The sequence below is a fragment of the Nansenia antarctica genome, assembly GCF_963989245.1.
Source record: "Nansenia antarctica genome assembly, chromosome: 5".
Lineage (NCBI taxonomy): Eukaryota > Metazoa > Chordata > Actinopteri > Argentiniformes > Microstomatidae > Nansenia > Nansenia antarctica.
Window position 1 is genome coordinate 5,319,490 of NC_137690.1, and position 25,000 is coordinate 5,344,489.

Genomic DNA, 25,000 nt, shown 5'->3' on the forward strand with positions numbered 1-25,000 from the left:
TGTTTTGTTGACGGCAAAAAAAACTGAACACTTTTTTTCTTTTCTCTCTTTTTTTTTTTCTTTTACAATGAAAGTGTTTTCAATTGTTATTTTGATTATTGGACGTATATTCTTCTTCAAACGTTTATTTTAATACCGATTAAAATTTGTATAATCAGATTTTTTAATATAAATATACTGTACTGTATATAGTAGCTACATTAAATCAGTTTCTTATGATGCATTCATCCACAATCTGTTTCCTGACTTAGAGAGTTTGAGAGAATAATGTGAACTAAACACGTTAGCATTCTTAACTAGTGAGATTCCCCATGGTCAGTGAAACTGTGTCAGACGTCTTGTTGCTAGGTTAGCCCCCCTAGCTAAACCAGGCTAAAGCTATATGTGGGTTAGCCTCCTAGCTAAAGACCTGTGGGTTAGCCTCCTAGCTAAACCCAGGCTAAAGCTATGTGGGTTAGCCTCCTAGCTAAAGACCTGTGGGTTAGCCTCCTAGCTAAAGACCTGTGGGTTAGCCTCCTAGCTAAACCCAGGCTAAAGCTATGTGGGTTAGCCTCCTAGCTAAACCCAGGCTAAAGCTATGTGGGTTAGCCTCCTAGCTAAATACCTGTGGGTTAGCCTCCTAGCTAAACCCAGGCTAAAGCTATGTGGGTTAGCCTCCTAGCTAAAGACCTGTGGGTTAGCCTCCTAGCTAAAGACCTGTGGGTTAGCCCCCTAGCTAAACCAGGCTAAAGGTGTTTGGACATGCCGGTGGTCCCATGTTTACCTTTGACCTATGACCTATGGGAAGACCCCCTGGTGTCATGGGGCTTTTTAAGGGGGTTTTAAGGGGAAGAATCCCCTCCCGTCACCAACAAGGGTATTTCAGGAAGTTCTAATCCTCCTTGAATCCCCCTCCACTACTCTCATATCACACACACACACACACACACACACACACACACACACACACACACACACACACACACACACACATACACATGCCAAGAAGCAAACGGGCACCTTGACACACACAACTGACTCTCTCACACACACACACACACGCACACACACACACACACACACACACACACACACACACACACACCGAGGCACACACATACCAAGAAACAAACCTTGATACACACAACTGACTCTCTCTCACACACACACATACACACACACACACACACACACCGAGGCACACACACATACCAAGAAACAAACAGGCACCTTGACATACACAACTGACTCTCTCATACACACACACACACACACACACACACACACAGCCTGTTTCTCTCTATATCTCACACTGATCGGGTCGGGTGACCGGGTGTGTGGGGCGGCTGGGGCCCCCCCCCGGTGGGGGGGGGTTGGGGGCCGCTGCTGTGCGCTGGTAGGCAAACTGGAGGTACTCTATGAGTAGAGGGCTGCAAGGGAGTTTTCCTGAATGCACAGTGTACAGGTTTTTTACCTTTGCCTGCTTGCGTGTTCTGTCATCATGTTAAGCTGGAGCCCTCTACTCATAGAGTACCTCCAGTTTGCCCCCCTCCCAAATTTCGTTGTTTGGTACCTGTACTATATCAATGACAATAAAGACCATTCATTCATTCATTCATTCATTCATTCATTCAAGCGCATTGAGGCACATCTTGTGAGGAATGCGCTATACAAATAAAACTTGATTTGATTTGATTTGATTTGATAAGGTGATAAAGTGATGGTAGGCGTACTACAGCGGGACCAGTCGTGCTGCTGGAGAACAGTAGTGCAAAATGCTGTGCAGGTCACAATGAGATGAGATGCAATATCATACAATATGCTATATAGTACAGATATGATACAGTACAGGACGTTTACAGGAATCCTATCCTCACATTGGCTGCGTTCGTACATTTGCTCTGAGAGCGCTGGAGCGCACACTGGGTTCGACGTCATAAAGGGACCGGGTAATTTGATTGGTCAAGAGGTATTCCATGAGTGCTGATCAGATTTCCAGAGCGAATTTACGAATGCAGCCATTGTCTCAGGTCATTCTTACGGAGGAGAATGGGTGAGGCTGGATGCTTAGTGGGATGCTTGGGAGGGCCTGACTCTGACATCACGCCATTGGAATAGAGATTTAAACAGCTTATGGTCAGGGTTCAGGTCAGGGTTAGGGTCAGCGTTAATGTAGGGTTAGGGTCAGGGTTAATGTAGGGTTCAGGTCAGGGTTAATGTAGGGTTAGGGTCAAGGTTAATGTAGGGTTAGGGTCAGGGTTAATGTAGGGTCAGGGTTAATGTAGGGTTAGGGTCAGGGTTAATGTAGGGTTCAGGTCAGGGTTAATGTAGGGTTAGGGTCAAGGTTAATGTAGGGTTAGGGTCGGGGTTAATGTAGGGTTAGGGTCAGGGTAACTGTAGGGTTAGGGTCAGGGTTAATGTAGGGTTAGGGTTAGGGTTAATGTAGGGTTAGGGTCAGGTTTAATGTAGGGTTAGGGTCAGGAGAAGGGGGAGGACCTCACAGGATGTGTGGAATGTTTTCTGGGCAAAAACAACTTCTCTCTTCCTGGCCTCTGTCCAACACCACACTTCATACAGATACAGAGTACACACACACACACACACACACACACACACACACACACACACATACGTAGACAGACACACAGACATTTCCAGGAAGTAGTCCCGCCCACGAACACTTCTAGAGAAACAAAACTTATCTCTGACACCTTGTCAATCTGGCCCTAGTGTAGTCTAAATGACTCTCACACACCCACCTCAGTGTGGTCTGCTCCAATCACAACCTCTCTCCTCCTGGCCTCTGTCCAACACCACACCCCCTAGTACAGAACCAGGAAGTGTTCCCGCCCACAAACACAAACACAGAAATAAAACTGACACGGCTGCTCAGTCTGGTAGGGTGTGCAGCAAAAAGGCAGAGAGTTTGGACTCCTTCAGTTGTCCGATCTGTCTGGATCTACTGAAGGATCCGGTGGCTATTCCCTGTGGACACAGTTACTGTATGGGCTGTATTAAGGGCTACTGGGACCAGGATGATCAGAAGGGGGTCTACAGCTGCCCCCAGTGCAGACAGACTTTCATCCCAAGACCTCTTCTACAGAACTACACACTCTGCTGTCTGAATTAGTGGAGAAACTGAAGAAGACGGGACTCCAAGCTGCTCCTCCTGCTGCTGGACCTGTAGATGTGGAGTGTGATGTCTGCACTGGGAGAAAGCAGAAATCCCTCAAGTCCTGTCTAGTGTGCATGGCCTCTTACTGTGAGACTCACCTCCAGCCTCACTATGAATCTCCTGCCTTTAAGAAGCACAAGCTGGTCAAAGCCTCCACACAGCTGCAGGAGAAGATCTGCTCTCGTCATGACAAACTGCTGGAGGTTTTCTGCCGTACTGATCAGCAGTGTATCTGTTTGCTGTGTTCCATGGATGAACATAAAGGCCATGATACTGGAGTTTACGCTGCCAGAGTGATGGTTATAGATTCATACACAATAATGTTGACACTGCAGTATCAGGCCCTCAGTCCTCCAGAGTAGGAGTGTACCTTAATTTAATTTTAATTTTGCCATTTAGCAGACGCTTTTAATCCAAAGCGACTTACAATTACGAATTACAGGGACATTCCCCCTGGAGTAACTGAGGGCTAAGTGCCTTACTCAAGGTCACACTAGTAGTGGTGTGGTTTCAGAACTCACAACCTTCCGATCACAAGTCCAACTCACTATCCACTGACTAGACCACCACTACCCCACCTGGATCACAGGGCAGGTAGTCTGTCCTTCTACAGCGTCTGCTCTGACACAATGACCCTCCTCAACAGAGTCCAGACCACATTCACTCAGCCCCTCTATCCTGGGTTTTATATTTATAGAGGGTCCAGTGTGAGCTGGAGTAGAGGTTCCCATAAGAGTGATGCTTTATGAACAACTAACCAGTGATTTGGTCTTTAAAGATATAATCAAGTGTATTGTGTTGAGTGTCAGTAATGCTGTACCCAGACCAGTTGTTAATACAGGCTGTTGTGTTGCATGTCAGTAATGCTGTACCCAGACCAGTTGTTAATACAGGGTGTTGTGTTGAGTGTCAGTAATGCTGTACCCAGACCAGTTGTTAATACAGGCTGTTGTGTTGCATGCCAGTAATGCTGTACCCAGACCAGTTGTTAATACAGGGTGTTGTGTTGAGTGTCAGTAATGCTGTACCCAGACCAGTTGTTAATACAGGCTGTTGTGTTGCATGCCAGTAATGCTGTACCAAGACCAGTTGTTAATACAGGGTGTTGTGTTGAGTGTCAGTAATGCTGTACCCAGACCAGTTGTTAATACAGGCTGTTGTGTTGCATGTCAGTAATGCTGTACCCAGACCAGTTGTTAATACAGGGTGTTGTGTTGAGTGTCAGTAATGCTGTACCCAGACCAGTTGTTAATACAGGGTGTTGTGTTGAGTGTCAGTAATGCTGTACCCAGACCAGTTGTTAATACAGGGTGTTGTGTTGAGTGTCAGTAATGCTGTACCCAGACCAGTTGTTAATACAGGCTGTTGTGTTGCATGTCAGTAATGCTGTACCCAGACCAGTTGTTAATACAGGGTGTTGTGTTGCATGTCAGTAATGCTGTACCCAGACCAGTTGTTAATACAGGGTGTTGTGTTGAGTGTCAGTAATGCTGTACCCAGACCAGTTGTTAATACAGGGTGTTGTGTTGAGTGTCAGTAATGCTGTACCCAGACCAGTTGTTAATACAGGGTGTTGTGTTGAGTGTCAGTAATGCTGTACCCAGACCAGTTGTTAATACAGGGTGTTGTGTTGAGTGTCAGTAATGCTGTACCCAGACCAGTTGTTAATACAGGCTGTTGTGTTGAGTGTCAGTAATGCTGTACCCAGACCAGTTGTTAATACAGGATGTTGTGTTGAGTGTCAGTAATGCTGTACCCAGACCAGTTGTTAATACAGGGTGTTGTGTTGAGTGTCAGTAATGCTGTACCCAGACCAGTTGTTAATACAGGCTGTTGTGTTGCATGCCAGTAATGCTGTACCCAGACCAGTTGTTAATACAGGGTGTTGTGTTGAGTGTCAGTAATGCTGTACCCAGACCAGTTGTTAATACAGGGTGTTGTGTTGCATGTCAGTAATGCTGTACCCAGACCAGTTGTTAATACAGGGTGTTGTGTTGAGTGTCAGTAATGCTGTACCCAGACCAGTTGTTAATACAGGGTGTTGTGTTGAGTGTCAGTAATGCTGTACCCAGACCAGTTGTTAATACAGGGTGTTGTGTTGAGTGTCAGTAATGCTGTACCCAGACCAGTTGTTAATACAGGGTGTTGTGTTGAGTGTCAGTAATGCTGTACCCAGACCAGTTGTTAATACAGGCTGTTGTGTTTAGTATCTCACCCTCAGTCAGTGGTGCTGTTCCAAAGTCAAAAGTCACTTTATTGTCCCATCACTGGGAAATGTGTATTGGGCTTGCACCCCACAGCAGCCAACAAAGAGCAACAGACAATACAGAATATTAGCACACAAACAGAAGGCGGCCCTGATTAAAACAAGAGTGGAAATAAAACGATAAGCAAGATATGTTCACATTCATCTGGTGCAGTTTAAAAGTTTAACAGAAACGGGAATAAAATAATTTTTAAATCTATTTAATCTAGCGCGGGGGACTCTGAATCTCCTCCCAGAGGGTAGCAGTTCATACTCTGCATGTAGGACATGGGAGGGATTCATGAGAATTCTATTAGCCTGTCTGAGAGTAGCCTGTTCAAAAATAGACTGCAGGGATGAGTGGTCTTTCACCCCTATGATCTTCCATGCAGTCTGTATCAGTCGGACCAGCTTGGACCTTAGTTGTACAGATAGGTTACCAAACCAAGATGTAATGCCGTATCTGATGAGACTCTCTAAGACAGACTGGTAGAAGAGTAGCATACATTTTTGGTCAACACCATGAACTCTAAGACAGCATAGGAAGTGTAGTCGTTGTTGTAATCTGCTACAAAGGCTGTCTACATGAGTGCTCCAGGTGAGTGAGTTGTCAATGAAAACCCCCAGGTACTTGTAAGAGGCGACCAAAAGAGAAGGTCAACCGGACAACAGATGATTGGCGCCCACTGGTGGTACCAGTGTGGATCGTCACATCCCCCCCCTTAAAACAGAGGCCTACTAAAAAGGTCTCTGCAAATTTGTTTCCCAGATTACAAATAATACAAATAATAACAATAGTTTATGGCAAAGAAAACGGTGATCTCTGCCACACAGCCTAATCGTCAAATCCCAACCTCCCCTACAACCTGCCCACCCTCCAGCAATTCCTGGTACCTGGAAAAGCTCTATTTAAGGAGGGAGGAGCAAGAGAAAGAGAGATTAAGGACAAGAGTTTTAGACCGGCAGCATTGATTCACCTGGTAAGGCGCTGGCTCGGACTCTGCAAAGTATGCAAAAAGGTCAGGGGGTTATGATCTGAACAAACGACCACTGGATGGGACCCCCCCCTCCCACATAAACATCAAAGTGCTGCAGAGCCCAAACCAGTGCCAAACAGAAACCAAACAGTACTCAAACAATAACACATAAATCAGCCAATGTCTCATGGTCTTAAGCCGAGGACGCAAAACACCGTCTCCAGGCCCACTCACATCCTCCTCCCCTCCTGCTGCCACCACAGGAGTGGACGGAGATGGAGACACCCCATGCACTGTGGTCTGTGTAGACCCTCTACGGCTAGGGGCATCGATCAAATAATTCTGTCCGGACACCTGTCGTACAACAGAGTAGGGACCAGTAAATTTTGCCTGGAAAACTGGGTCACTCACAGAACAATCATTATGAGGAAGCCATTGACGATCCTCCAAGAGAAAACAACCACTTTCAGAGCTCTCCAGCTCATCCTTAGGCTGAATCCCACTGAGCAGTAGCTTCAGCTCAGGATCCTCCTGTTGGGCTAAAATCAACTCACTCCGAGACAAAGGCGGCGGCAGGTCAGGAAACTGAAAAACAGAATTGTCAGGAGTGAACTTATCAGACTCTTTACCATCATCAATTTTAGGGTCCATGCAACTCATAGCACGAGTCATGGCGCAGGCAGTAAAAACCTCAGGAAACTCCTTCACACTTAGGTCGGGTCCTGTTGGTCGTGTAAACCCAGAACTAACTACCAGAGGTGGGGGCACATCACTCCACACTCTTCCTCCAGCCAGGTTATTTCCTAAAATGACTGCCACACCCACCACAGGCAGAGAGGGTCGAACACCAATGGACCACCCTGGACCACCCTACCCCCTGGACCAGATCAGAGCAAAGCTCAATTTCATGCAAGGGGACAGACAAAGTCTGCATCCCCATCCCTCTAATCAAAACGCTGGTCCCCACACTTGACTCCTGAGAGAATGTTAAAACCGATTCCAATATAAAAGATTCTGAAGCCCCCGTATCACGAAGTATCTGGACAGGCACTTTCTGTGGGCTACCCACCAGAGAAACGAAACCTGTAGTAATAAACTGACCAAAATCAGGATCCTCCTCGCTAATCTGTATGGAGACAGAGCCCTGTAGTGCCACCGCCAACTCAGTAGCCGCAGGTGGGCTGGATACTGAGGGTGCCATCACCCCTGGTTTAAAGGGAGACCCCTCGGCAACCCCAGACACTCTTACTCCTGCCCCACAAGCATGCACTGCAAGAGCCAACGGTCTAACAGAGCCCCCCTTCCCACTGTAGGTTTTCTTTCCTTTTAGGACAGGACACTCCTGTTTCCAGTGACCCTTCTCAAGGCAATAATTGCATGTCGAGTTAGGATCTACTCTACTCTGACTGCCATGCTCCGACTTTGAAAAGGGGACAGAATAACCAGGACCTTCGTTAGGGAATTGTGTACGATTTACCAATAGGTCAGTCACGGTCGGATTTTGTCTACAGCTCCCCTCGCTACGAAAACGATGTTCACCAAACTGACTCTTATTAGTCAGTACAAATTCATCTGCCAACACCGCGGCTTGACCTGCTGTTTTCACCTTGTGTTCGTTAACGTAAGTGGCAATGCGATCAGGGACAATGGTTTTAAACTGTTCCAAAATAATCAAATTTGACAGATCCTCCAGAGTATTCACCTCTACCGCCACGCACCAACGATTGAAATGGCTGGTTAGTTCTCTTACAACCTCAACATGAGTTTGTTTGTCATGTTTCTTCCATTGTCTAAACCGCTGTCTGTAAGCTTCAGGAACAAGTTCATATGCCCTAAGGATAGCGGCCTTAACTGTATCATAATCTTTCCTCTCTCTACCATTTAGAGCAATATAAGCTTCCTGAGCTCGGCCAATAAGCACACTCTGTAGTAATGCGGTGCGGTCTGAAGTAGACCAGTCCCTATCGTCGGCAACACTCTCAAACAGTGAAAAGAATACATCAGGATCTTTTTCATTAAACTTTGGCAACAGTCTAACCATGACAGACATATTATCCCTCTTAGAATTACTCGAATCGCCACCTACACCGTCAGATAACTTTCCCTCAGCAATCAACCTAAGGCGCTCCCGTTCAAGAGCTAATTTATCCAACTCCAATTCCCTGTCCCTCGCACGCTCTTGTGCCTGAAACTCACGCTCTCGCGTCTGCTCTCGCGTCTGAAATTCACGCTCTTGCATCTGAAATTCACGCTCTCGCGTCTGAAATTCACGCTCTCGCGTCTGTGATTCCATCTGTAATGCTAACAATTCCTTCTGTTGATCAAATGTTAACTCAGTGGACCCAGATGCAACCCCAACAGATATTTTAGGGACAGACAATTTACCCTTTAGTATGCCCCTATTAATTAACGTAGTCTGTAAAGCCTCCACTACGTCCTGTTTCTTTGCTCGGCCTTTCACCACCTCAAGCTTAACCTCATAATGTTCCACAATCTTCCACAGTTGTTCCTTCGTTAACTGTAACAATCCATCGACCGATGGAGCTGCCACAAACTCCTCAAAAATATCCATAACTCAATATAATCAAATAACCAATATTAACCAACCCTAACAAACGGGAATCTCCCCTCCTATTACAAACTCCTCCTATAAACTACTCCCAGATCAGCCATAATCTTCAGCCCATTTAAAGCGAGTAACTGTGCACACATACAAAACAGAAAAGTAACTAGCATACTTCGTAAGAGCTGCCCCGCATCTAACTCAGTAATGACTGACTAACCACTCAGCTAGTCTTCAGTGCGTTCACATGCAACTCTTCCACCAAGCAAATGCCTGGTGGCGCCCCCGCGTTCAACACACCAAAAATAACAAACGAAAACAATAAACAAGCGTTAAGCGCTTCTACTCCTAGCACGGGGGTTCACGTATAGCTCTGATGGTATCTAAACCACCCGCCCTACCTATCCTTCTCTGCTTTGCATAGAACACAGCACTCACCAAACTCCAGCCGAAGATCACAGCCAATACCAAGAGTTACGTCCTTGTCAGCACAGTCGGACGGCCCGCTCAAGGACCCCAATTGAAATAAATCCTTTTAGTTGACCTTGTATGTAATATGTACTTTCATGTACCTACTTCTGCAAATCTCCTAATAAAGTTTTCAATCAATCAATCAATCCCTCGTCACCAGCACCCAAACCAATGTACCAAATATACTAAACAATACATTACATCCAATCCAACCAAAACCCAATAACTATAAACAATAACCATGCGGTCTCCCAATATAGAGTTGGACACATCCAACAATCCAATCCCGAATATCAACTATGAAAAGGGAGAGAATATTGCTCTCACCAAATTCAATCCCGGACGAGCCCCCAATTTGTTACGCTTGCCTGGCTCAGGACAAGGTGACAAAAAGGGAGACGACACATGGGTAACAATAATAGGAGATTTATTAAAGAATAATATGTTAAATGGAAATAATGTTTAAAGTAAATAGTAACAACAACCAAAAAGGCTGCTGGTTGACCAGGAAGAGACCGAGTCCATCAATTTGACCCCCTCTTAAAGTTCCTGGGACAATCAGGATGATCACCCCCACCTGTGCCCATCTGGAACCAAAAGAGAAGGTCAACCGGACAACAGATGATTGGCGCCCACTGGTGATACCAGTGTGGATCGTCACAGTGGGCATATAGCTTTTAACCATCATCACACAGACCACACGTGTTTTTAACTGTCAGGGGTGTGGAATGTTGTCTGGGCACAAACAGCCACGCTCTCACCGGCCTCTGTCCAACACCACGCCCCCTACAGCTAACCAGGAAGTGTTCCAACCCACGTGCACAAACACTTCCAGAGACACGAATTAACTTTGGTCTTTCTCTGCTGCTCAGTCTAGTGTGTGTGTAACAGGTTAATATGGTCTGCATATGAATCTCACCAAAACACCCAGGCTTGTTTCTTTGTTTTGTTTGAATCTCCTACCTGTGTGCTCTGTAGTTTGGTGTGTGTTGAACGCGCCTACTTTGGCTACGTCATCACGTCGTTAGGTGCGCATGCGCGTCACAGATCTCTAATCGTCTCAAGAGGTGAGCTTCTTCTTCTTCTTCTTTTTATTTGATTGGCGGTTGGCAACCAGCTTAAGGTGCATTACCGCCACCTACTGGACTGTGTGGCGCATTACCACCCCCTACCGGACTGTGTGGAACGTTAGCTTGACAGGGGGAAAATTGTAAATGAAATAAATAAACAAAATGGTGGGGAGGGGTAGGGGGAAAATTGTAAATGAAAGAAATAAACAAAATGGTGGGGAGGGGTAGGGTTAAATCCTACCTATCAATCCTGTTTCTTTCAGATATTTAATTACCTGGTTATTTACTTTATCTGTGTTTCCAAGTAAGTTCCCTACAGTAAACCTTAACTTAACTTTCTGAATTGCTGTTTTCAGGAGCTTTCTCTGTTCCTCATATTTTCCACATTCCAGCAGCACATGCTGAACAGATTCCGGGTTATTGCAGTGTGCACAAATGCCGTTTGGGTGTTTTCCTATTCTGTAAAGTGTGTCATTCAACCCAGTATGACCTATCCTGAGCCGGGATATCACTGTCTCTTCTTTCCGGTTCCTGCCCATCCTACTTCCTATTCCGACTTTCTTTTGAATGTTAAACAAATGCCTTCCTGTTTCATTTCTGTTCCAGTTTTCTTGCCATAGTTCCTGCATGTGTTTTTTAATGATTGATTTTACCTCAGCTTTACTAAGTGGAATATCCATTTCTATTGATTCTGATTTAAGTGACTGCTTAGCTAATATATCCGCATCTTCATTTCCTTCTACCCCTACATGAGCAGGAACCAAGAGGTGAGCTGCGTGTGATAATCGCTGATAAAAGTCTATAAAAGTTGTATTTCATGTCTATAAAAGTTGTATTTCATGTCTATAAAAGTTGTATTTCGTGTCTTGAACGTAATCCAGTTGTTGCTAGTCGTTGTTTAACATACCCCACTCGTCTTGTGTAAATTCTGTTTGGATTTGAAATCGCTAACCCACGGTTTTGTATCAGTTGAAGAAAGTGGGCTAATTAGCGAACTGAAAGTTGAACGAACCAGACTGATGTTACCTGATCCATGGTGTATGTTCTGGATGTCACACAGGTATGGAGATGTTTGGTCTGTTTCATTTGAAAACGTTTTTTTATTATTTACTGTGTATTTATTTACTGTGTAATGGGAGGAAACTTGATAGCCTCATGATTTAGTCCACACCAGTAGCTATATACAGCTGGTGTGGCTGTTATTGCAACATATTGTATGTCAATACTGATTAATAATATTGATGCTGTTATTTTTATATTTGTTTAGGAAACGAAATATGGGTTTTCTGATGTATGATAGAATATTGCCAAATTGTTTATTTTTATTATCTATGCATCTATGAGCTGATGATGCTGATGTCTATTGTGTATATATATATATATATGAATACATATTCATATATATATATATATATAGTGACAGATCTATAGATCGTCTTAAGAGTGGAGCGAGACAACTAACCAGACTGATGTTAGCCTACCTGATACATTGTGTGTATGTTCTGTATGTCACACAGTGAACCAGAGACCCAGTTCTGCCTCCGGCCTCGTTATTGCCCCACACACCACCAGAACACAACGCAGGCGTAACACACACGAGTTACATGTGCAGCAACATGGCAGACAGCACGGACGCAATGAGTTGTCCAATCTGTCTGGATCGACTGAAGCATCCGGTGACTATTCCCTGTGGACACAACTACTGTATGGGCTGTATTAAGGGCTACTGGGACCAGGATGATCAGAAGGGGGTCTACAGCTGCCCCATGTGCAGACAGACCTTCACCCCGAGGCCTGTTCTTATGAAAAATACTCAGTTGGCTGAATTGGTGGAAAAGAAAGAAAAGAAGACACGTTCCCAAAGAAAGAAACAACGAAAGAAGACAGCACTCCAAGCTGCTCCTCCTGCTCACTGTGATGCTGGACCTGGAGATGTGGAGTGTGATGTCTGCACTGGGAGAAAGCAGAAAGCCCTCAAGTCCTGTCTGGTGTGCATGGCCTCTTACTGTGAGACTCACCTCCAGCCTCACTATGAATCTGCTGTCTTTAAGAAGCACAAGCTGGTCAAAGCCTCCACACAGCTGCAGGAGAAGATCTGCCCTCTTCATGATGAAGTGATGAAGGTTTTCTGCCGTACTGATCAGCAGTGTATCTGTTATCTGTGTTCCATGGATGAACATAAAGGCCATGATACAGTCTCAGCTGCAGCAGAGAGGGCTGAGAAACAGGTAAAAACCAGACCAAATGTAGAACTGAAGTTAGTAAGGCTATTCAATCTAAAAACATAGGACGATGACTGATTTGAACTGATATGGGACCATATTCAATACTTGTATGACAAAAGATCCATAGTCTCTTCCACACTACTGTGTTGGTGTATTGGAGAGGGTAAAGGTTGATGGTGTTATTGTTTTACAATCTAGTTCTTGTCAGACAGGTTGTCACAGGTAGAATGATGAACTAAAGACACCCGCATGTCCTGTCTAGACTCCTATTCTCTCTGTCTGTAAAACTCATGATGTCTGCTTCCATTGTCTGAGAATCAGCAGATTATAAAATGTTTAATGGAAACAAATGTTTTCCTTCAATATGAATGATGACTTTTTCATCACTGTTCTCAACGTGGCTAATATTGATTTGAAACAATAGAAAGTTTATTCAGGTGTTGTTTGGATTTGTGTGATATCAGCCACACACCATGTGCAGTAGCCTGCTGTAATAAAGTGTGTTTGTCTACAGAAGCAGCTGGGGATGAGTCAGCAGAAAGTCCAGCAGAGAGTCCAGGAGAGAGAGAAGGACCTGAGGGAGCTCCAACAGGGTGTGGAGTCTCTCAGAGTGAGTATTGACCAGAGGAGACGCACCATTTCACTGCTCTCCTCCAGTCAGCCACTCTCCAATCCCTGTGTGTGTGTGTGTGTGTGTGTGTGTGTGTGTACGTGTGTGTGTACGTGTGTGTGTGTGTGTGTGTGTGTGTGTGTGTCCTAACAGCGCTCTGCACAGGCAGCAGTGGAGGACAGTGAGAGGACCTTTACTGAACTGATCCGCTCCATTGAGAGAAGGCTCTCTGAGGTGAAGCACCTGATCAGAGCCCAGCAGGAGGCAGCAGTGAGTCAGGCTGAAGGAGTCCTGGAGCGACTGGAGCAGGAGATAGCTGAGCTGAGGAGCAGAGACGCTGAGCTGGAGCAGCTTTCACACACAGAGGATCACATCCATTTCCTCCAGGTAACTACACTGACCCTCCATCTGCAATACTGACAGGAGATTACTATTCAGTCATCCTGTTTTACATTACTGTTCATGTATTCTCTCTCTCTCTTTCTCTCTCTCCCTGTCTCTCTCTCTCCCTCTCTCTCTCTCTTTCTCTCTCTCTTTCTCTCTCTCTCTCTCTCTCTCTTCTCTCTCCGTCTCTCTCTGTGTGTGTCTCTCTCTCCCTCTTTCTCCCTCTTTCTCTCTCTTTCTCTCTCTCTCCTCTCTTCTTCTCTCTCCTCTCACCCTGTCTCTCTCTGTGTGTGTGTGTCTCTCTCTTTCTCTCTCTCTCTCTCTCTCTCGCTCTCTCTCTGTGTGTGTCTCCCTCTCTCTCTCGCTCTCTCTCTCTCTCTCTCTCTCTCTCTCTCTCTCTCTCTCTCTCTCTCTCTCTCTCTCTCTCTCTCTCTCTCTCTCCAGAGTTGTCAGTCTCTCTCCAGTCCCAGTGTGTGTTCAGACTTCCCCAGCATCATTGTCCGTCCTCTTCAGTTGTTTGGAGATGTGACTGAGGCTGTGTCTGAGCTGAGAGAGAAACTAGAGGACGTCTTTAAGGGGGAGTGGCCCAAGATCTCAACTACAGGTGGGTCAAAACTCTACCTGTAGTCCCTTCACACAATCAACTTTAGACCTAGCCTAACCTTAGTCCTAATCATCACTTTATACACAGTTTCATATACTATAATAACTCTCTCTCCTCTGTCCCTCCCTCCCTCCCTCTCTCCTTCCCTCTCTCTCTTTCTCTTCCTCCCACAACACTCTCCCTCCCTCTGCTCCGTCCCTCTCTCTCCCTCTTCTCCCTGCCTCCCTCTCTGCATCTCCTCCCTCTCTCTCTCCATCTCCTCCCTCCCTCTCTCTCCGTCTCCTCCCTCCCTCTCTCTCTCCATCTCCTCCCTCTCTCTCCCTCCCTCCTCTCTCCCCCATCCCTCCCTATTTCTCCTTCCCTCCCACTCCTCTATCTCCCTCTCTTTCTCTCTCACTCCCTCCCTCTCCTACATCCCTCTCTCTCTCCCTGTCTCTACCTCTCTCCTTCCCCTCTCTCTTCTCTCCCTCCCTCCCCCCCCCACCTCTCTCTCTCTGTAGTGAATACAGTGGATGTTTTCCTGCCAGCAGAGCCCAGGACCAGAGCCCAGTTCATCCGATGTGAGTGTGTTTATCCTGAAGTAGCTGACAGTCTCTCTCCACAAACCCTGAGATAGAACTATAGTGCGGGTAATGTGCACATTTTTTGCGTACATTTCATAAATGCACGAAACTTGGTATATGAGAGATGGAGAGATGGAGAGAGGGAGGGAGGGAGGGAGGAGATGGAGAGAGAGAGGGGGGAGATGGAGAGAGAGAGGGAGGAGATGGAGAGAGAGGGGGAGGAGATGGAGAGAGAGGGAGGAGATGGAGAGAGAGAGGGAGGGAGTGAGGAGAGAGAGGGAGGCGATGGAGAGAGAGAGAGGGAGGAGATGGAGAGAGAGAGAAGGAGGGAGTGAGGAGGGAGTGAGGAGAGAGAGAGGGAGGCAGGGAGAAGAGGGAGAGAGAAGGACGGAGCAGAGGGAGAGATTAGAAGGAGGGAGAGTGTTGTCGGAGGAAGAGAAAGAGAGAGAGAGAGAGGGAAGGAGAGAGGGAGGGAGGGAGGGACAGAGTAGAGAGAGTTATTATAGTATTGTAAAATTGTACATTTTAAAATGAATAAAACCAAATGTATAAATACAACAGAAATCCCACCCATCTATGGCAGTACCCACCACTATCTCCTGCAGTCTGTCTCTTTGCCTCTCCTCTCTCTCTTTGAAGTTGACAGTCTTTCACTATCACCATTTCTGTAACAAAAACAGTTTAAATGTTATTCTAATATAAATGGGGCAACTTTTATCAAGTCACCAATAATATAGCAAGCTAGCTAGCTAGACTTTATGGAAGGGGAGTAACTTTAGAAATTGGCGTTACATTAGTTAGTTAGTTAGCGAGCTAGCTAGCAAAGCTGTAGCTGCCTATGTTATCAAGTTGTTGATGAGCTAGCAAGCTAACCAATGCTAACGTTAGCTAGCAAACTAGCTAGCAAACTAGCTAGCTAACCTTGGCGAACTAGCTAGTTAACATTAGTTAGCTAATGATTTGCAAATTAAGAACGATATACCAGCTTGTGTATATTATGTCGAAATAAACATTTTAAAAATAACACCACACAGGCATTAATAAACACCTAATGGATCAGATTATGTTAAAAAAATCGATTTTGACAAAAAATGGAGATAGAACCTTATAATTCTAACGTAGCGAATTTACCCGGACTACTAGAGAGCTCTAGGAGAGGCAGAGAGTCATCAAAGACAGCTAGCTACATATCTGACATATCTCCTTATCTCTCTGATTTGGTCTCTGCTCTGCTCTTCTCCCAGATTCCCGTCGGCTCACACTGGACCCAAACACAGCACACAGCGACCTCTCTCTGTCTGAGGGGAACAGGAAGGTGACATGTGGACAAGCCCAGTCATATCCTGATCATCCAGAGAGATTCACATACTGGCCTCAGGTGCTGTGTAGAGAGGGTCTGTCTGGACGCTGTTACTGGGAGGTTGAGAGGAGAGGTGAGGTGGTTAATACAGCAGTCTCATATATAGACATCAGCAGAGCAGGGGAAGGTGCTGACGCTTTATTAGGATTCAATACCAAGTCCTGGATGTTAGAGTCAGAGTGCTCTAGTGGTGGTTATATTTTCTATAACAGTAATGTTAAGACTGTAGTATCAGGCCCTCAGTCCTCCAGAGTAGGAGTGTACCTGGATCACAGGGCAGGTACTCTGTCTTTCTACAGCGTCTCCTCTGACACAATGACCCTCCTCCACAGAGTCCAGACCACATTCTCTCAGCCCCTCTATCCTGGGTTTGGGTTTGGTAACCATGGTGACAGTGCTGAGCTGTGTGAGCTGGAGTAGTGATGCTTTATCACAACCTACTAACCTGAAGAAATATCTTTCTCTGTGATTTGGTCTTTAGGGGTTTAATAATAATAATAATAATTATTATTATAATTATTATTATTATTATTATTATTATTGTTATTGTTATTATTTGTAGTATTTAGGGGTTGAATGATTTCCCGCTTCTATGAATCTCAGAGGATTGACTCTCAGATTGAGCTCTCTCTGTAAAGTCTAGATTAGAATATATTGATGATGTCACCATAATAATAACATGTTGCCTTGGTTACAACCTATGTCTTCCACTGATGTCCGACATGTACTGTATTCTTATTGATTATTGCCTATTGATCTATTCCCTCTCTAATATGAACTATACTGTATGTTATTGGTATTTGTTTGTTCATTGCTAACCGCCATTAGCTGTTTGTTTACGAATAGTCAACTGTACGTTTTCCTGAGTTCTCACAATACAGGGGCTTGTTAGTGTTTTTTTATGCTCCATATTTAGTTTCACAGTACAGTAGCCTATATTTCAATCAATTAGGACAAGGAATATCCTTGGGGCCAATTGTGACCCAATTAAAAACACACTGTTGTTATTTTGATGACGATGAGGAGAGTTCAATTAGGACAAGGAATATCCTTGGGGCCAATTGTGACCCAATTAAAAACACACTGTTATATCCTTGGGGCCAATTGTGACCCAATTAAAAACACACTGTTTGACCAGTTGACCAGTTGTTCTGTTCAGTTGTCCAGAACTATGTTGGTCCAGTGTTTCTGGTCTATTGAAGCCCAGTAGAACAGCCAGCTACTGGATATGTCAGATTAAAAATGAACCTGAATGATCTGTATGTATCATCAATGAACATTAAAGAAATCTTCAGATTGAGAAATGTGTATCAGAGTTCTTCCTTTTTGTCTTGCGTGTTTGTTTTAATCCGACAGGTCAGTGAACAGTCTACATGTGTTGATCTAGGTGGTAAATCTACATGTGTTGATCTAGGTGGTAAATCTACATGTGTTGATCTAGGTGGTAAATCTATATCTATATATAGTATATAGTATATATATATATATATATATATATATATATATATATATATATATATATATATATATATATATATATATACTAGCAGTAAGTGTCTCACTATGAGAGAAGCCTGTTTGTTAACTGATGTCAAAACTCAAGCAGACTAATGACTGGTGTAAGGCGATCAACTTCTCCAGAATCGATTTAATTGAGTCGTCACTTACAAGCGAGTTCGTTTAATCTCAACGAGACGTCCTTGATATCACTTCTTAAGATGATATGATCCAATCAAATATTAGGCAGCACTACTGAACTGTTCATTAAGATAATATTTATTCAAGCACATCAGCAAGCAATAATAGTTCATTTCCATGGAAAAGTGTCTCAGCTAGCCGTCAACAAGTTAACTGCAGGGGCTCCACCAAACCAGAGTCCCTCTCGCCTTCGTACATAGTCCTTTATACCTTTGATTTAACATTTTGGGCTGGGTGATGCCTCCCCCCCTCTATCTGGTAGTTTTCCAATTGTCAGCACAAATCCGTTGCAGCTGCAGCAAGTGTTCTCGTTAGCATTGGCCTTCAATTCCTCTTCTGTGTGGGTGCGAGAGTGTACTGTGTGTTATCAGCAGTGTGTCCTGCTAGCGTCCCGTTCTCATGGTGATATCCGTACTTTGTATGAGCAGAGCATTGTGTCAGTGTCCTTATCAGAATGTCTTGTGAAAACACAACTATTGAAGTTACACAGTAATATTAGGATTCGATTTACAAGTTAAAATATAGTATTAGAAGAATAGACTTATCATTAATCATTAGTTATGAAAGTATAAAATCAGTACAGAAAAATAGAATATTATAACAGCAGGTGTAAAATGGTTGTTAGCACATAGGTAAAAATAAGTAATTTACAGGCAGTTTGAATCATAAAACGTTCTTTTAGTCAGGAGCTTGTATTCTTCTTGTCGCTCAAAAACAGAACCTCTCTTTTGGCTTTGCGTGACCTTCCTATTGTTCTCAACTGACCTCAGTCACATATTATTTAAATGAGCACATAGTACATGATTTATCACTTCTAGTTATTTTAATACAAATTCCCAACACTGCTGATGAACTGGATGTTTCATGACAACTTTCCATAAAGAAGTGAGATCACTTATTATTATAATAATAAACATTATAATGTTTCATGTCATTAAAATGCGTTTCCACGCATTCTGTTGACATAAAACCACCGTAAGTATGTGTTGTTTGGCTGAGAACCATGTGGAACACATGGAGCACATGGATCATGGAAGAATATCAGCCCGGAACAGTTGTGCCGCGGACCGCTGTCCGTCCTCTTTAGTTGTCCGGTCTGTATATAAACGGTCTATATAAACTACACGCTGTTACATTTGTATGACACAGTTTATGGATAATTCTGGGCGATTTCGATGACGAAGAACAAAGGTAAGGAATCGTGTCACGTGGTTACAACAATGTAAACAAACACAGCGAGCTGGAACAACACTGAGACAGTCAAGCACGTTAGTGAACCTTGTTACTAAGGCAACCTTGTTACTAAGGGAACATTGTCACCAAGGCAACCTTGTTACTAAGGGAACCTTGTTACTAGGGAACCTTGTTACTAAGGCAACCTTGTCACTAAGGCAACCTTGTCACTAAGGGAACCTTGTTACTAAGGGAACCTTGTTACTAAGGCAACCTTGTTACTAAGGGAACCTTGTTACTAGGGAACCTTGTTACTAAGGGAACCTTGTCACTAAGGCAACCTTGTTACTAAGGCAACCTTGTCACTAAGGGAACCTTGTCACCAAGGCAACCTTGTTACTAACCTTGTTTACTTTAAAAACAGATATTTTTTAGGTGTCACAAAATCACTATTTGCTCGAGAGAAATCTCAGAGAAAAACAAAACAAACACAACAGAATCAGAATTGCTTTTATTACATCAATGTACGGGTACACAGAGTAACATTCTTAGGACATTGGCATTGCAGCAGAATACAAAATCAACAATAGTAGAATAAAAATAAAATAAGTGAGGTATTTAAGAAAGTAGAATAAGGTGATAACGTGATGGTAGTTGTACTACAGAGAGACCAGTAGAACAGTAGAGATGGTAGTTGAACTACAGAGAGACCAGTCATACTGCAGTAGAACAGTAGAGATGGTAGTTGTACTACAGAGAGACCAGTCGTACTGCAGTAGAACAGTAGAGATGGTAGTTGAACTACAGAGAGACCAGTCATACTGCAGTAGAACAGTAGAGATGGTAGTTGTACTACAGAGAGACCAGTCATACTGCAGTAGAACAGTAGAGATGGTAGTTGTACTACAGAGAGACCAGTCATACTGCAGTAGAACAGTAGAGTTGGTAGTTGAACTACAGAGAGACCAGTCATACTGCAGTAGAACAGTAGAGATGGTAGTTGAACTACAGAGAGACCAGTCATACTGCAGTAGAACAGTAGAGATGGTAGTTGAACTACAGAGAGACCAGTCATACTGCAGTATAACAGTAGAGATGGTAGTTGAACTACAGAGAGACCAGTCGTACTGCAGTAGAACAGTAGAGATGGTAGTTGTACTACAGAGAGACCAGTCATACTGCAGTAGAACAGTAGTGTAAAATGCTGTACAGGTTACAACGAGATGAAATGCTGTTAGCAGTGGCGGCTGGTGCAACAAATTTTGGGTGGGGCACAGCAGTGTGGCGGGGGTTCCTCTTTCGCGCGCGCAGCGCGCGCGATTTTTTCCCCCGCGTGCACGATTTTTTTCGCGTGCACGCGCATAAAACACGCACTGGCATTACAACCACTGTATAATTTAAACTTTCACCCTTAAAATGACCGTGTGGGCCATGGAGAAGTTACCCTGTCAACTACAGACACTGAGGTGGAAGAGTGACCGGTCTATGGACGTCGGTACGGTCCAATACCCAGTGTCAGACAAGGAGGAAGTCTAGTCAACAAGGCTAGTACAGGCCTCACAGCTACACTCAGGTTAATAAAGGTAGCAGATGAATATGTGTACTATGTGTCTGTGTGACATGGCTACATCAATGAGCAGAGATGAATGCTGCAGTCAGTAGTACAGTAACTATCTATTTCATAGACACATGATGGATGATGATGGAGAGTGATGGTGGTCAACACATCACAGCAGGTCAACACATTCAATGATGTATCACAACCAGACCATGTCAGAAACACAACCAGACCATGTCAGAAACACAACCAGACCATGTCAGAAACACAACCAGACCATGTCTATCACAACCAGACCATGTCAGAAACACAACCAGACCATGTCAGAAACACAACCAGACCATGTCAGAAACACAACAATGCATCAGCTGAGTTAAAGAAAACCAACTCTTACCTTTGATGACAGAACATGAGCCGTGTTTACCCGTACCTCCGCCTTGCCCCGCGCATATTGCTATGAATAGTTCGAAGATAGGTGCTTGCACGTTAGGTGCAAGGCTGCTTGGTTAACCCATTAGCGGGAACATTATTAGTTGCACAAAATAGGCTGATTTAATTGACCATGAACATCAGAGACAGACATTACGAATGTTCATTTAAAATACTCCGGAAGCCCGAAGTCCGGAAAACCGGAAGTCGGGAGTCCTCAGCATAATGCATTGTCTGCAATACAACCGGAGATTTGGGCGCACATTTGTGCGCCCTGGCCAAGAAATAGAGACAGCCAATTGGAGCGCTGCTACAGCTCACGTGTAAGCGGAAAGTATTCGTCCTGGCATAGACTTGCATTGACACGGCGCCCCGCGTTCTCTCCCTATGTATTTTAACAGTGAGTTTTACACACACACACACACACACAGATAAAAATGTTTATTGTATTGGAGGATTTTTAATGAATGCTGATAGGCGCCGACAGAATATCAGCCGCATTTTGTGAATAAACAATGTTTATTTAAAAAAAAAACTTTTACAAATCCCAACTAGGAAGTGAAGGTGGGGGCGGCGCCCCAGCGCCCTCTATCGGCCAGCCGCCACTGGCTGTTAGTATTACATCACACTGTAATATCTTCAGTGGCCTAGAATACCAAGGAAACCTCAATCCTTTTTGATATTTATTTACCATCCGATAACTGTTTAACAACACTGGCTGGGCCGTGGCTGCTCGGGACGAGCTCTGACTCACTCTCGCCTAGCACAACGGATCACCTGTTCTTCTAACACTCCCCAAGTAGCGAGCGCCACCCTGTGGTTAAGATACACATTACACTTAGGTTACTCCAATACAATATGCAATAATATAGTACAGATATGGAGCAGTACAGGAAGTTCTAGTAGAAGTGGTGTTCAGGTAATCAATCAGGTAGTGTGACACCCAGTAGACACGTAGAGATAAATAATAATAATAACTTTTATTTGTATAGCCCCTTTCCTGCAAGCTTAGCATGTTCATCCCACTCTCTGGTTTTAACCTCATCTTATCCACCTAATTTTTCTAGTTTTCTGCTCGAAATGACATGCCCACAGTGAATATAGAATATCTCCACAATCACAAGGGCCTTCATAATGATATTGTTATCAAATGAAAGCTAACACCTGTGGGGTGGCTGTAGAAGTGTCAGAATCAAAATCTATGTTACTGTGTCAGAGCAAATAGAGCTAGAACATTATAAAACATCTCAAATTCAGTCTCCGCCTAAAAAAACAAAACAACAGCTTTTACAGTGAATATCACCTTGGAAACCTGATAACGAAGCCCAAATCATCTAGGAATCAGTACTCCAGGGTCTTATTAGTACTTGTGCCAAAGTCGATGCTAGTAATGTGAGCAAATGCAACTTTGTACCTGTTTTAGTACAGGTATGTTTAGGCGGACACCTATATGTTTAGGCCATTTGGAGATATGTTGGCAGGCACCATCTTTGACCTTTGACCTTTCTCATGTATCAGATTTCTTTTTTCTTTTTTTCTTTTTTGGGGGGATTTTTTTGGGTTGGCCGACCAATGGTATGGAAATTCGGCGTTGAAACCGGACATGACACATTCTCCAGTTGGAGAAAACTGGATGTGACTTAGGCCGTGTTTACCGTCTCTGGAAAAAAATGGTGGCATCGTATAGCATGCAAAGTTGTGAAAAAAATGTGATATCGATGAAGAGAATTGATCGAGGTAAACTCTTTATATCACTTCGGATCCCCATCGGGGTCCGTTGGCTCCTATGAGGTTTTAACCTGTGTGTTACAGAGGCTTTGAATCATACATGTGAACATGCTGAGGTTATCCTGTTATAGCCTGTGTCTGCTCACTGTTTCTGCTGCTTGTTTGTTGTTATTTGATGTTGTGTATTGTATGTTTTTATACTGTATGTGGTGTCTTTTTTAACTAAGTGCTGCTTTTCTTGGCCAGGGCTCATTTGAAAAAGAGGCTACTGTCTCAACATGACTACCCTGGTTAAATAAAGGATAAAAAACAAAAAACAAAAAAACGTTGCAGCTCAAAGTGCTTTTTAATCATTATATAATCATCATTTAACACTACAACAGCCGTGCCTATTTTACCTACTAGTAGAGCCGCCTTGGGGGTCAAATAGACCCCCTTTTTAGAATGTAAATCTGCTATTTACACACAGAGATCACTAGAGGGCGCTTCTTTTTTTAGCCTGCCTCCTACACAGAAAAACTGCAAAACAGCTTCATACTATCTTATCCTGATTAAGTGATTTAGAAAATGTAAGGATACTGGGTGGTAGAACGCACATATCTAGGACAAGTCATGAAAGGAGGGTTTGTTTTTACTCACCGGGGTCACCGTGACCCCACCGTGACCCCTCACGGCTCTTCTAGTGTTCATTGAGATGACGGTCTTTGTTTCTGTTCCCCCCCCCCCAGATATGGACTTATCCCAGCTCCTCAGGGACCTCCGGTTAGCCCAGGAGGAGGAGGAGGAGGAGGAGGAGCAGGAGGAGGAGGAGGAGGAGGGGCAGGAGAAGAAGAAGAAGAAGAAGAAGAAGAGTCCAGCCCCTGGCGCTGAGGGCCCCCCGGTGGTGGAGGTCCTGGACCGGGCCCGGGAGAGCCTCGGGGGGGCCGCGGCGGCAGGTCTCACGCCGGAACGTTCCGGAAGGCTCCTGCGCTCCCTGGAGCGGCTGTTCAGGAGGGCCGACGCCCGCTGGCTCCTCCCCCCCGGCCGGGGCGACCAGGCGGGCCTGCGCCGGGCCTACCTGGGCCTGGCGGGCTCCCTGGCGCAGCTCGCCGAGCTGCCCCACTGCGAGGCCGAGGGCGGCTCTCTGCCGGACGGCGCCTACCAGGGGGTCCCCTCCAGAGCCTGCGGGGTGTGCTCCGTCCTCTCCGCCCTGCTCACCAGGTTGGGGGGGGGGGGAGAGGCTGGCCCCGGGTCCACCCACTCCCCAGCCTCCCCCGGGGCCTGCCTGGCCCGGCCTCTCGCCCCTCTCTGCTGGGTGTTGGCGGCGGTCCACATGCAGCGGCAGGCGTGGACCAGCCGGGCCTCCAGAGCCGCCGCCTCCCACCTGATGGCCTGCCTGCTCCGGGCCGGGGGCTGGGAGACCACCGCTCAGCTCCTGGCTGGGAAGGAGGGGACAGGGACAGGGACAGGGACAGGTCTAGGGACAGGGACAGGGACAGAGACAGAGACAGAGACAGGGACAGGGACAGGGACAGAGACAGAGACAGGGACAGAGACAGAGACAGAGACAGAGACAGAGACAGAGACAGGGACAGAGACAGAGACAGAGACAGAGACAGAGACAAAGACAGAGACAGAGACAGAGACAGAGACAGAGACAGAGACAGAGACAGGGACAGGGACAGAGACAGAGACAGAGACAGAGACAGAGACAGAGACAGAGACAGAGACAGAGACAGGGACAGGGACAGAGACAGAGACAGAGACAGGGACAGAGACAGAGACAGAGACAGAGACAGGGACAGAGACAGAGACAGAGACAGAGACAGGGACAGGGACAGAGACAGAGACAGAGACAGAGACAGAGACAGGGACAGGGACAGAGACAGACCAGCACTCAGGAGGAGAGACTGGAGGAGTTCTTGGTGCTGTGTTGGAGATACTGCAGCCTCACCTGAAGAAGTGAGTCCCTTTGAAGTCAACTGAAGCAGACATCTTAACCATGACCATGTTCCTGCCCTCCTCTTAACCATGACCATGTTCCTGTACCTCCTCTTAACCATGACCATGTTCCTGCCCTCCTCTTAACCATGACCATGTTCCTGTACCTCCTCTTAACCATGACCATGTTCCTGTACCTCCTCTTAACCATGACCATGTTCCTGTACCTCCTCTTAACCATGACCATGTTCCTGCCCTCCTCTTAACC

General features: G+C 45.2%; 1 pseudogene across 1 annotated transcript in view; it reads left to right on the forward strand.

The window, feature by feature from the left end:
- The first annotated feature begins 2,719 nt into the window (after positions 1 to 2,719).
- LOC308159211 (tripartite motif-containing protein 16-like) overlaps positions 2,720 to 25,000 on the forward strand; it is a 79,697-nt pseudogene continuing 57,416 nt past the window's right edge. The window contains exons 1-2 of the transcript in view: positions 2,720 to 3,162; positions 12,394 to 12,708. The product of the transcript in view is annotated as a tripartite motif-containing protein 16-like (transcript). The remainder of the gene's footprint in view (positions 3,163 to 12,393; positions 12,709 to 25,000) is intronic.